The 13,390-nt window shown below is 38.8% G+C and overlaps 1 protein-coding gene across 4 annotated transcripts in view; it reads right to left on the bottom strand.

Annotated features, from left to right (window-relative positions):
* pik3r5 (phosphoinositide-3-kinase, regulatory subunit 5) overlaps positions 1–12,945 on the bottom strand; it is a 34,927-nt gene extending 21,982 nt beyond the window's left edge. For 2 of the 4 annotated variants that reach the window (XM_007569574.2, XM_007569570.2), the window contains exon 1: positions 12,607–12,945. The gene's annotated coding sequence lies outside the window, so the exon portion shown is untranslated. Of the gene's footprint in view, positions 1–11,588; positions 12,089–12,606 lie in introns of those variants that run through there. The other 2 variants (XM_016680449.1, XM_007569571.2) reach the window with 2 other exon arrangements.
* Between the last annotated feature and the right edge of the window lie 445 nt (positions 12,946–13,390).

Raw genomic sequence — 13,390 nt, forward strand, 5'->3', positions numbered from 1 at the left:
GTATTGTTTTTTTTTTTTTTTTTTATTCAAAAGTTTCGTTGCTAGAGTGACCAAGGCCACATCGTCCCAATGCAATCCAAATAGCTTTAAGTTGACTTATTTGAGCTTTTCAAGTGTAGTAGCTGAACTTACTGCAACTTATTTTATGCCTTTTAAAAAGATTAAAATGAAAGAGTGTTGTACATAAAAAAAAATAAAGAAGTGAATCGTTGCTAAATATTGGAGAAACTGTATATACTTCCAGAGCATCAAAGGCTCACATCTGTGATGAACTTCACTTTTTTTTTTCTGCTTTTTATTCCATCACTACATCTGTCTGTTTTTCTATGCACCAACTGAGGAAATCCCAGGTGTGGCAACTTGTTTCAGTTCTGTTATGAACACGTCTCATTATATATGAAACAGTGATTTCTCAATCTTGCTCATCTCTCTGAAACCATAAGCAGAGGCTTTAATGCGGCAGCTCGACGGCTGCAACCTTTCAAAATCCAAACCAAAAACACCAACCCATATGCCTAAGGGGAGAACAGACGTCGGGTAAAAACAGACATTTGCTAGAAGACCGCGAGTGCCCACTTATTTCGTGGCAACAGCAGGGGTTTCGTTTTGCATGAATTCCCTTCGGTTCACGTTGACCTTTAGCCAGATCAGGCACAAAAATGTATTAAATATTTGTTTGTGATCAATAGAAGATCTTCAAAGTCATTGAAAAGAGTAGTAAGTTACCAAAGTTAAACGTCTAATTTTTACCAGAAATCTATGGCAAGTAGAGCGTGATATGTTGAAATGATAGATTACAGTGAAAAATACAAGATTTTTTTTTAGGAATTCCTATTGCATTTTTAAGATCATAGCTCACTTCACTGAACCAGTGTTTGTCTGTACAAGGTCACAATAGAGATACTTGGACAAATAAAGCAGTAGCTTAACAGTAATACAAGATAAAAATGACTGTCAGTAAACATTTAAGTCACAAGCAAATAAAGGAAATAATTTTTTTTCAGGCCTGTATTTAAATGTCTTTAATTATAGCGTCACTAAAAGCCCTCATTAAGCTTCTGTAAGGCTGCAGCAAACTTAGTCGTTAATAACCCATATTATTTATAGGGTTTATCAACCACAAATGCCCACAAATTATTAAAATCCACACCTACTTGAGACTTCCTCTTGGCCTCTCGTTACTGAACCAGCAGTGCAAGGTCTGAACAAAGTCATAGAGAATTACTAGATTTTAGAAATTAAAGCCTGACAGAAAGTCTAAGAGGACATGGTGCCAATATGTTGTTGTTTAAACCTGATCCTTATCTTATAGGCTTGCGTAGCTGATTTAAAAAAAAAAAAAAAAATTCTGATTCCGTTCCATTTATGAATATACATAAACATGTATGTAGTTTGGATTTGATCTGTGTGGTGATTACACAAGTGAACTGTCGTTAAACTATCGGAAAATTTTTAAAGGGACTGTCATTTTATGAAGACACTATCAAGTAACTATGTCACTTTCAGTTGTTAAAAAATTCTGTATAAATCAAATATGACTTAGAAGAAATTTGACTGTGTACTATAAGGCCTTGAAATTGGGCATCACAACATGCAACGTCGCTCCTTTGGCAACATTTTAACCACTGTTTCACTGAGAAGTAGATGGTTTAAAGAGCTCGGCAGATGTGCAGTTCCACCAGGTGTTTGCCAATTGCTGCTGGCTAGTCTGAAGGAGCTGACTGAGTCGCAATCTGGTCTGTGAGGCAGAAGCCTGGAAACTTCAGGTCCGAGGAGGAGCCTTTTCACTAAAAGCGTCGCTCGCTCTGCAAAGCGTTTGCAAACAGCTGAAATTAAAGGATTTTTCCAACATGCATGAAAGAATCAAAGTAACATTCCAGGTATGTTTTGGATGAGGAAAAAAAAATTATAGCATGACACAGAGGTCAGAAAAGTAGATTTTACTGCCCTTTTGATTAACATCCACCGCTCTAAATTGAAGAGTAAGAGACCCAATGATGCATTTGGTGACTTTTCTGTATATTTTTAACTCTTCTGGTGACTCATAGAAACTTTCCCCAAGCAATGCATTCTATATAAATACTCTAAAAAATTGCCCAGAACTAAGAAGCAGAACAAAAACTTCCTTAAGCCAGAAGAAAATCTTTTAAAAGCATTGGATTGTAGAAGTGAAACAACTCATCTGTTTTTTATTTTTCTATTTTTGACAAATAATAAAAAAAAAATCCTTCTCTGTTTTGAGAATGACTCTGTCTAATTTTTCTTTCTTAATCTAAGTTAGAAATCACACTTATAGCACCAGTTGCCAGAGTGAAGACACACAGAGACAGATTTAGAGATGAGTGATCACTTCAAAAGCAACTGTGGCAAGCTGCGCTCTCAAAATTTCCCCTGACACTGACAAATTCCCCACGCTACATGAAAAGAACATAAAGCGTGACTGGAAAATGAAAACTGTTAATGAATTACTCACACGAGGCACACACTCCCACTCGACCAGATGAAACCATTACATACACGCTACGCCAAAGCAGGTTGGCCTCTGGTGAAATGCTGCACATCATCATATGAGAAAAACAGATCAATCAACTGGCAAGTAAAACTGAAAACAGAAAGAGATCGGCCAGATTCTCATCATCTGCACACAAACACCTTACAAATCCAAGCAAATAATAAAAAAAAACAAAAAACAACTGTATTATGTCCAATGGCTCAGTGTAGAGCAGGTGCACCGTATGGAGAAGCTACAGTCCTCAAAGCAGTTGAACACGGTTCAATTCCCGCCCACGGGCCAATTGCTGCATGTCTTCCCTTTTCTCTTTCTGCCCTTTTTCCTGTCCAGCTACTTTTAACTAAAGGCCACTAGTGCCATTAAAACCCATTTGCACAAATTCTAAAAACAAAAAAAAACAAACAAACAATAAAATAAATTGTAATATTGCGTCCTGCTTTCATTCACAAAACACTAAAACATATCTTGACTAACAACGTTAACATTAAAAAAAAGTGAAAATGAGATAAGATTACAGTTGTTAGTTTTTGTTACAAATCAGAAAAGTTTTTGGTAAAACCCCCCCAAAAAAACAACCATATTAACTACGATTAGCAGAACGATTGTCTTTTTCTGAACACAGAAATTTCATCATCGATGTCCAAATGGCGTGCACCATTAGGGAACGTACTGGTTCCACTTTAAAATCCAAAAATCACCTCACCAATTCCATGTTTCATGTATACATGTCGAAGTAAAGACTCCAGTAATTAAACATATGTCAAGTATTACTTTCAAAACCTTGATACAAACAAAACCTAGAGATAAAGCACAACCCTGTCCCACTAGAAAACGTCCAGCAGATGAATGTGTTGACATAGCCAAAAGAGATTGGTGGCTTATATTAGAGGTGCAAAAATTGTGGGTTGGTAGTATTTGCCTGTTGGGTCCAAATGGAAAACTTTGTGTTTAATATTTAAGCTTGGACTTTTAAGTCAACAAGGAAGGGACATTAAAAAAGTCATCTGAAGGTAACGACCCAAACAGGGCTCAGATGTGGTTCCGTGTCACGTCTTTGAACAACAGTCACGTGATGCTGACTGTTGCTAACTGCTCCTGTGTCGGATCCTGGAGGACATTACCACTTCTAATAATATCTTCTATCATTCTATCTCGTACTTGTCATGTTATTTTGTTCCCTGCGATCTTCTAATTCTCCTTCTTCTGGTTTTGTAAGATTGCAACAGATTCATTTAAAACATTCTTCTCCTTTGTATGGCACATTTATGCACAAGTTGCCATGCAGATATTATTAAATGTTCGTACTTCAATTACTATACCTCAAACTCCAAATAAGAAATATTAAGTAACAGTGAAAGGACCACCAACGCTAACAAGAACAATCTGTGGTGAGATGTTTATTTCCACAGCATGGGGATTTATGCAAGTCATTTCCAGTTTTAGTCAGTTGTTTAACATAAAGTCAGCAGAATCAGAGAGATGCAAGAACAAATCAAAAACCAAACTGTTTTTTTTTTTTGTCTGCATCATGGCAGCTGATGTTTGCGGTTCATTCAGACTGCAAGACAGTGAGACAGTGAGACTTTCTCACCAGAAAGGAGAATGAGCTCTGTTTTATCTCAGGTTTTTTGTTCTGGAATAATTAGATTTGTAAATGTTTGTAGAATGGATTTTTTTAGCAACATTTTGATATCAAGTAAAGTTCTATATTCCCTTACAACCTTGTTTTTAATTGCTAAATATATTACCCATGCTAACTGCTAAAATAATAAGAAAAAGAGTTTCAAATGTGAACTCCGTCATCATTTGGACTTTTTTTTTTAACCTAAATCTCTTGACATGGACAGGAAAAATAAAAAAGGGTATTTTATTTTTATAAATAAAATATTTTTATAAAAAGGGTATTTTATTTTTATTTTTTATTTTATAAAAAATAAAAAAGGGTAGAAAAAATATTTAGTATTCTGTTGTTCTATTATATTTCTTAAACAGAAATCCTAACATTCTAACAGTTTTTATGGGGCAAAGTGTAACTAAACCAAAGATCTAAAATAAACCACGAAGTTCGGATCGGTTCATCTGGAATAAAATTAAGAGCTTTGCACTCACTGTGTAGCTATTGTGAACAGATGTCAAACAGCTGAAGAACACAAAGCTGAATCAGACAGCAGTGAAACTGTCTTTGCTTATCAACCTCTAACAACCATGTCAAATTCATGGTTGCTCAGATGGAGCGATGATCCCGTTTTAAACACTTCCCCATTCTGATAATGAATCTAAAATTGTAATGTGTACAATGGGCCGTGTTTGAAATTCTCTGTAATTCCTAATTATAACGCCTGACGTTCTACAGAAGCTGTCTTTAGTTTCTCACACAATGATTATTGCTGTACTGTAAAAACCATCCCAGCCACAGACCTCAATGCAGAAGCAGGACAGGAAGTGTCTGCTAATTCAAGTTCAAGAGGCCGCAAGAGCCGAAACGACACTATCCCACCCTCGGCACTCTTTATTTCTTTTTCTTTCTTTTTTTCCCCTACCTTAAAACTGTTCAGCAACAATACCATCAACGGTGTATGTAAACAGCATGGAAAAGCAGCACTTTTTCTGCGCTGTCCCTCCTCCCTGAGTTGTATTGTGTCTGAGATTCATCCCGGATGGCTCTGAGCAGCGCCTACCGGCCGAGCGTGGCGGACACTTCTGCTGTGGGCTCCGGTCATTGTCAGGGCAGGACGGAGCTGGACACGAGCCCGGTGAGAGTGGAAGGAACTAATAAGTTACAGCTCTACTGACTCCTGCATCCAGGATGGGGTTCAATGAGGACATGTAAAAATAATGAAGATGACAAGGATTTGAATGGGGTAGTGAAAGTACAGTCACCAAAGTATGATTCTGGGTAAACTAAGTTTTTTTTTAATGTAACTTCTTTGAAAGCTTTCTCAAACAGATAAAAAAAACAAAAAACATAATTGACATATTAGTAGTCAAAGTCTTTGTTAGTCACTTTCAAAGCGAAAACACCCATTCTACTGAACATGACCTGGATCGGTGACTAAACAGCACTGTCATCACAAGGTTGTTTACAGAGTTTGGTGCTACAAATGTATGAGTCTGTGGCGTTTCATAAGAGGATGTACGATGCACGTCCCTGACAATCAACAAGCTCACTTCCACTTTTTTACAAGCTACACTCTGCAGAAGTCAGACAAAAACATGTAGTTGCCTGTGATGTGACAGATTTCGCTAAGGTTTACCAGGGGCATTGCAAAACTGTGGAACGGACTGTGATTTTGAAATTAATTTCTTAATATTGCTCTTGGCATTGGGTAAATGGGAGATGCTTGGCCTCGATATCCACTTTTTTTTTTTTCACCTCACAGATGCAAACGCCTGCCAAATCAATCAAAGCCATCCGTTTCGACATCGCATTACGTAAACAAGACGAGGTATTTGGTCGAGTGTTGAAAGAAGAGGGAATTTAATAGTAGTGGATTTAAATCCACCTTTTTGCTTCATCTCTGTTCGAGCAGAGCTGAATAGAGATGAAGCAAAATTACTAAAGTTCAATGCAAATCCAAGGCAGCACAAACCCCTTACAGTTAACATAGATTAGGGTGTGCTGCGGTGGTGCAGGGGTTAAGCACAGCCCACATATGGAGGCCTCAGTCCTTGGCGCGGCTGTCCCAGGTTCGATTCCCGGCCTGGCGACCTTTGCTGCATGTCTTTCCTGTCTCTCATTACCCACTTTCCTGTCAACTAACTATCAAATAAAGGCCACTAGAGCCAATAAAACCTAAAAGAAAAAAGGTTAACATAGATTAGAGTCAGAGATTTTCCTTTCAAATTACTGGGATTTCTCTGAGCTCCTTTCACTCTGCTTCTTATTTTCCTGTGTTATGCTGGTATCTACAAAAGTATGTTTACATGGGTCCAAACCAAATTGAAACATCTGGTCCAGCTGCAATTAGGACCAATGGGTCCAGTTAATGTTGCGTCCATTTTGCAAATACTATGCGTATTGGATTGAAGATTGAAAAGTGCACTGTCTTAATGTGATCCTTGTTTGGTATAGTACATGTGCAAGGGTATAAAGGGTGTAAAACTCAATGTTGGCCCAATTTCACACGATTTACATCAAGACAATGGAGTTTTTGCAAGGGATTTTTTGAAGTTATTGCTTTTTGTTATTAGGTCTATTCATGATGTCACAGACATGGTGGGTTCACAACGTAGAACTGATCCATGTGACCAACAAATCTGTAGCAGCCTGGTATTGTTGGAGATCACAATTTGTCTGCCATTCAGCCAAAAATGCTAAAGGCAAAGTTGTGAGACCGCACTCTTACAGCCATGAATAAAAACGCAACAAAGGAATAAAAGGCGGGAATGCAAACGTGAGATCCTTTCTGGATCCTCGTTACACAGTCCCACATCGAATAGGAGAGCATGAGTGTAAAGTCTCTAAATGACTCTCTTGTGCTCTATAACAATTAGGAAATTTATTTTCCAGACTAACTGAACTTTTCCAGCCAGTGTGATTCTGTCGTTCTTCTTGCATCTCCTCACAAGCGACTTCCCACATCTCCCACTGATGCCATTACCAACTGCTTCCTAACAGGAAGACCACTTCCCTGCTTTGCTGGGGAAGCAGGTGCTTCTCTATTGTTGCAGTGTGATCGCCCTCTTAGATATGCTCCCACAGACCTAGAAGGACAAGATCTTTATACAGTAAGTGTCGCTGCCTTTTTTTTTTTTTCCGCTGTCGGCCCACAGAGCTCTTAAACCCCCTTTCTCACTCTGCTGGATGTGAACTGGCTTCCTACAGCTTTAGGAAACAAACCCAGTCCAACTCCACAGCCTGTCTGTAATTAAAGGCTTCCCTCCTGTATAACAACTAACTGTGGGAATTTTCATTAACTGGAATGGAGTAAAGGGATTGAAAGACAGAGATCAACAAGGTCAATTTTCGTTAAAAAGAAAAATGTAGTAGGTATTCCGGGCCAACAGGTGGCACTGTAACACTGCTACAAAACAATGCAAAAAAACAGCAAACAGCGCCATTTTTGTTATGAGAATGAACCATCCATCCAGTAAACAGAGAGAGATGGAGCTCAGATGTCATAACTTCAAAAAAGACGTGCCTCGCATGTACACAATGAAACAAGAAACTGCCGCTTTACATTTTTACACTCTGGTACTCGTTTCCGCAGATAAACCTAGTCTCGTCACTGCGTGAACGGCGTCTTAAAGGGAAAGGAGCATTTCGATGCTACAAACAAATGCACTGGAAAACTGCAATGAGATACCACAGCATTAAAACACACAACATTTTGCATCCCGGTGAGGTATGTCTAATAAAGAGCTGCTCCACTGCCATCACCTCTTCTGGTTATTATTAACCCTGAAAATGAAGGTGAGAGAACTGATTGCAGCCTCCAGTGTCTGAAACTTGTACACATGCGCAGATCTTTAATGAATGACACTAATAAAATAATGTAGTATCATTCCAAACATTGCATTCAAGCACTCCTTAGTGATTATAACATTGCATATACTCGCAATGCATATTAATTCCAGTTTAATCTATTGTGCAGCTCTATTCCACAATGAATAGTTCTTCTTTAAAACACAGTATTAAATTTTAAATTATGTCCTCAGCTTGCGATAATACAACAAAAAAGTTTCTTTTAAAGCATTTTTATTCATACCAACACTACCTTAGAGTAATCCAATGTATATGTATTCATCAAATCTGGACTGAATTAATTCCCACGGATATGATTGGTGTAACCTTCACTGTATTTATGAAAACAAACATTGTGTGTTTTTTCTCAAAATGTTGCTGAAATTTCAACTTGCTCACATTAAAACCAATTTTATAAACAGCCTCGTCTTATGAACTGAATGTAAAATTATGCACATAATACACAAGCAAGTGTTTTGATTCCTGGAATCAATACAGTCAACCAGGATATGTAATATACAGAGTTAAGACGATGCGAAGAAGAGAAGACATCAACAATGAAGTTTAGAGAAGCAAATATCATGGGATATCAATCCGTCAAGATTGCTTGCCACACTTTTTAAAGTGTGTTATTCTACAGGAAGAATTATTTATTTAAGACAGTAGCCAGTGTTAATAGTAGTGGACAGACCATTGAACTCGACCCGTAATCTTTAACCTTGTCTGTAATCTATGCATTTTCCTCGAGAGCTTAAAAAAAGCTTTTGAGAGGTATTTTTTATTTAGGCTAAATGTTAAAAAAAAATGCTGAAACCTTTTTAAGCAGGTTGTTTTCTTTAAATAAACTTACCATATTTCTTTGAGTCAAGCTTATTTTCTAACAAAGGATGTGAAAGTGTGCAGAGGTCTCTCCTTTTACAGTGAAAGCACTTCTGTACTTACAGCTCAGACAATAAAGAGTGCTTGTTTAACTGAGAACAGAAAGCTGCACTGTATAACACGTCTTTACTTCCTCTATAATCACTGATAAACACATGAAAATGTTAATGCAAATGTTATGTCCAGGAATATTGAGTAACGCTGCCTAATCCCAAACAGGACAGAGGGAAAAACAGGATTGATAACCTGTCCTCTACATATGCATAAGCTTTACAAATGAAACAAATGGCAGAAACACAATCGTGTCAGAAAGACACATGATCGTGGTTTCGGTGTGATGCGGGAGAAAAATTTAGTACGCTTCCATCGCCGCTTATTCTTTTCTTTAATAGCAGCAGATGTACATAGTGCATGTGCACAGATGCACATGTTCACACATACGGAGGCGCCGACCACAGCAGTATGCATCGTAAAGGTGAGCGTGAAAGATTTCACCGATACCACAGTTGTAGAGACAAACAGGAAGCATTTATGTGAATAACACGGTGCCGCACTTGGATGCTGCCTTCACCTCAGTCGGATCGGTGTGGCAACCTCCTTCCTTCGCCTAATCTGATATCTGTGGTGAAAAAAAGAAAAAGAAGCGCGCAGACTGTGTCAAAATCTCCTCCATGCAAACAGGATTTATGGCAACGTTGTCTGTCCTGCCTCAAGGGGACTCCTACAGTTTTTATTTCTCAACAGGGGGAGATGGTTGTACTCAAGCTGATTGTGTAATTCAGAAAATTCTTAGAATCCCTTCCTGTAACTTGCAGCTTTGTACTTTTGAGGACATTATGGTAAAGTCTTGTACTGAGACTTGTTACGCATTTAACCACAGTGATGAGAAAGTTGTTTGTCTAAACTGCGGTTAAACTAGGACACAGAAATGTAGCATGGTTGACCAACATGTTCTCTCAAACAGCTTACCACATTCTGACATTTATTTGGAAGTTCGTACTGTATGTCTTTAACGACCTCTTTTTGAACAACTTTCGTGACACTCAATCAATGCCAGCTGGCCTTTCACCAACATCAACGTCAGACACATTATTCAGAGCTCAGTCAATAACAGGTAACAAGGTCCTTCAACGGAGATCTGAAGGAATGGTAGAGGACAGTTACAAAATCTATTAATGTGAGTCTACTTTCCTGCATTGGCTTGATTAGCTGCATGAATTTCACCAGATTTCCGCAGCAAAAAAACAATAAAGTGATGTGTCAGAATGAGGGTTGTCACATTATCAACATTTTATGCTGATTTTTACTGATGACAGTAAATGGATACTGTTGTTTCTATATCAACAGTATCCATTTACATTAAGGCGACAGCAACATATAGCCAACATGTTGGGGGGAACTTTGTTTAAAAAGTACCCTAATGGTTTAGTAAGTGCAAACAGGGATCTGCCTCATGCAAATCTATACAAAGCAGCCTTGATCCGTTCCTGATCATTTTGAATCAGAATTTCTTTGTTGATCAACTGCAGTCAACAAGGCAGGTTACCATGGACTGTGACCAGTTCTCTCTGGATCATACTCAAATAAGAGACAAAATTATTTCCTCTCTAAATTATCTCAGTTAATTGTTGTCAAAGAGTATTCAATTCATTATGAGTCATAGTGACCTGTAGCTTTATTAACCAACAGAGATGTATTACTGGAGTCGTGGGTGTTGGTACCACCCACCAGGCATCATTTCATTAGTGACAAAGGGTAGAACAGGCAGTAGAGGAGATTTAAATGGAAAATGTTGATTTATGCTATTCTGCATGTTTAATTCTTTGTTATTGCACACACATGAGCTTCACTGACCTTTTTAAATTTCCTATAGACATTAGAGCAGGGCTGTCCAACAACCAGTGACCTGGAGCTATTAGATGAGCCTCTACTTCGGTACATCTAAGACAAATAGATCATCAGAAGGATTATGGAGAACATTTCTGCATAGAACCGGACAGGCTAAGTGTTTATGTGTCAGCAATGCTGCTGCTGTGCCACATTGTGAACCAGCTTGGGAAGATGAAACAGCTCAGTTATGTGGATTTTGAAAAAAATGAGTATTCGACAACACAGTATTAATTATAGCTAGATTTCAAAGTGTTTTATCCAAGAAAGCTCTCCCTTCACCTCTTCTCAATCGAATAGTGTCTTGCATTGTTTCATTCCGCACACATGGAAAATGGCCAGCTCAATGAAAAACAGGTAATACTAGTGGCTTCAAGCTCTAGTACATGTTATATACAGTTTAATTAACTCCTAGGCAAATGTATCAAGTTCTACAGAGGCCAGTCAACGAGCCTCCCATTTGTTGAAGAAGGAAAACATCTAAAGCTGTGGTTCTCACATGTTTAACCACCTCGGTAAACTTTTAAGCTTTACAAGCACTTCCATGGTGCCAGACACGTTACAACTGAAGTCCAATGGCAGTAAGCTTTCCTAGTTTGTTGCGTTTTCTGTCACAAACAACAACAAATAAAAACCGTTCTTATTGGTACCTCATGTTCTCGGTCTGATTCTGTGGTCTGTGTCCAAATTTTCAACAATGACTTTTCAAGAGAGGAACTGTAGCTCAGAAGGGATACATATGAGGGGATTTTTAGCATTTCCCCCTTATAGACTACAACAGCCCAAACAACCAAAATTCATGCATTCATCTTCTGCTCCACCATGTCATCACTCGTGAAAACCTACCCACAGATCTTCCTCTCTTCCACTTGCAGACCAACTCAGACGAAGCAATCCCTTTTTCTGGAACCATACATCCAAAAACATAGAGGACATCAGACTCTTGAGGACCAGACTTAGAGAGTTCCTTCCCTTTAGAATACTCTTGATATTGAAAAATAGCAAGTCCTCCTGGAAGGCTCAGGCATATAAAGAGTAAGCAGTCAGTCCTAATTACCGTAGTGTTGTTTTTCACTACAATAATTATATTTTCACCAAAGTCATCCCAGCAATCGATGCATGCACTATCGCAATCTCAAAGAATCCTCCTTGGATGGAAGAAATATCCACTCTTCTTCATTCCCGGCGCTTGCATTTACTGTCAGCAAGTGGCCTTCACCAAGACTAGATGCTTTGCTTCCTGCCACAATATTGTCTAACTCAACATTTGTGGCAACAAGGTAATTCAAACAGGTGTAACCTCATGAAGTGGCCGGTCAGTGCAAGCCTAACTGATGTCCCAAACAGTGAAACATATCAGATAGTTGACGCTACCCAGCAACAGGAAGGTACAAGACAATCGTCACAATTTTTTTTTTTTTTTCAGAAATGCCCACTTGTGACACCCATCAGCTCCTCTTTCCTGTTGCAGGTAAGCCACGCAAGAACTTCCGGGCAATGAACTTACACGTGCTTCTTTTTTTCTACATCATCTCGACTTCCTCTCTTTGATAAGTGTGAATCATAAATGGAGAAAAGCAGAAGTCTCTAAAATTGTTGTAGCACTTAGGGGGGCTTCTGCGTTTCCCCATAACAACGCGGCTTTTAGCGACACTTAATGTTTTGACAGTAAACAGCAGAGGAGCGCTGGCTGTTAAAAACTTCTTAATGAGACAGAATGAGATGACTGCAGCCAACAATTAAGAATATATATTTTTTGCGACAAAATCGTGTGCAATCAGAAGCCAAACTTAAATCCTGCTCACTATTAAACACAAGCTGTCATTTTTCATTCAACCGTTGCGACACAAATTCATCACCTTACCTGTTCACTGTCCAGCCTCCATCGCCGTCTGCGTGTAGTTGAAGAATCAAATAAGTCCGCGCAAAAAGTGTGTCCTTATCGGCGTCGCTTCCATTCATTCACTCACCCGCCCGCTGCACAACTCACCAGCCTCAAAGAGCCACATCCTGGGCCGGGCCGAGCCGAGAAGTTTCGGGTCAAACCAGAGAGGGATCAGCCCGTTATGCTCTCAATCCGCCGCTTTTCTGACTGCTCTGCGCTTCACAAGCACTTGCGGCTCAAGGCAAACAGGAAGTGTACCACCGAGGTGCATGTGAGCACAATGACGGAGGCTGCTGCTGCTGTGTGTGTGTGTGTGTGTGTGTGTCTCCATAAGGTTGCATGCGAATTTTTGTAGGGATGTTGAACAACCCCACTGGAAGGAAGTCATTTGTTTTGTGTGATTTTCATTTAGGTCTTTGAACTACATTGTTCATAGTTTTCTCATCATGCAGTGCTTTGCAGAAGTATTCCACTACCTTGAACTTTTTCATGTTTTTTCTGTAATCATAACTTTGCTAGGGTTTTGTGTGATAAACCAATAAAAAGTTGTACAAAACTGTTAATTATATATGTTTAAAAAAAAGAAAAGAACAAATTTGATAAGCCTGCTGTTCAGCCTAAATCCACTTAGTTTGGCTGCACAAGTCGTCCAGTTGGTAAATACTGGCAATCTGCATGCAGTTTATTCTCAATATGAATATAGTTGTTTCCATTAGGACATGAAGAACTGCAGATTCAAAACTCGGGCGGGGAATAACAGGAT

This window comes from Poecilia formosa, unplaced genomic scaffold, assembly GCF_000485575.1.
Source record: "Poecilia formosa unplaced genomic scaffold, Poecilia_formosa-5.1.2 Scaffold242, whole genome shotgun sequence".
NCBI lineage: Eukaryota > Metazoa > Chordata > Actinopteri > Cyprinodontiformes > Poeciliidae > Poecilia > Poecilia formosa.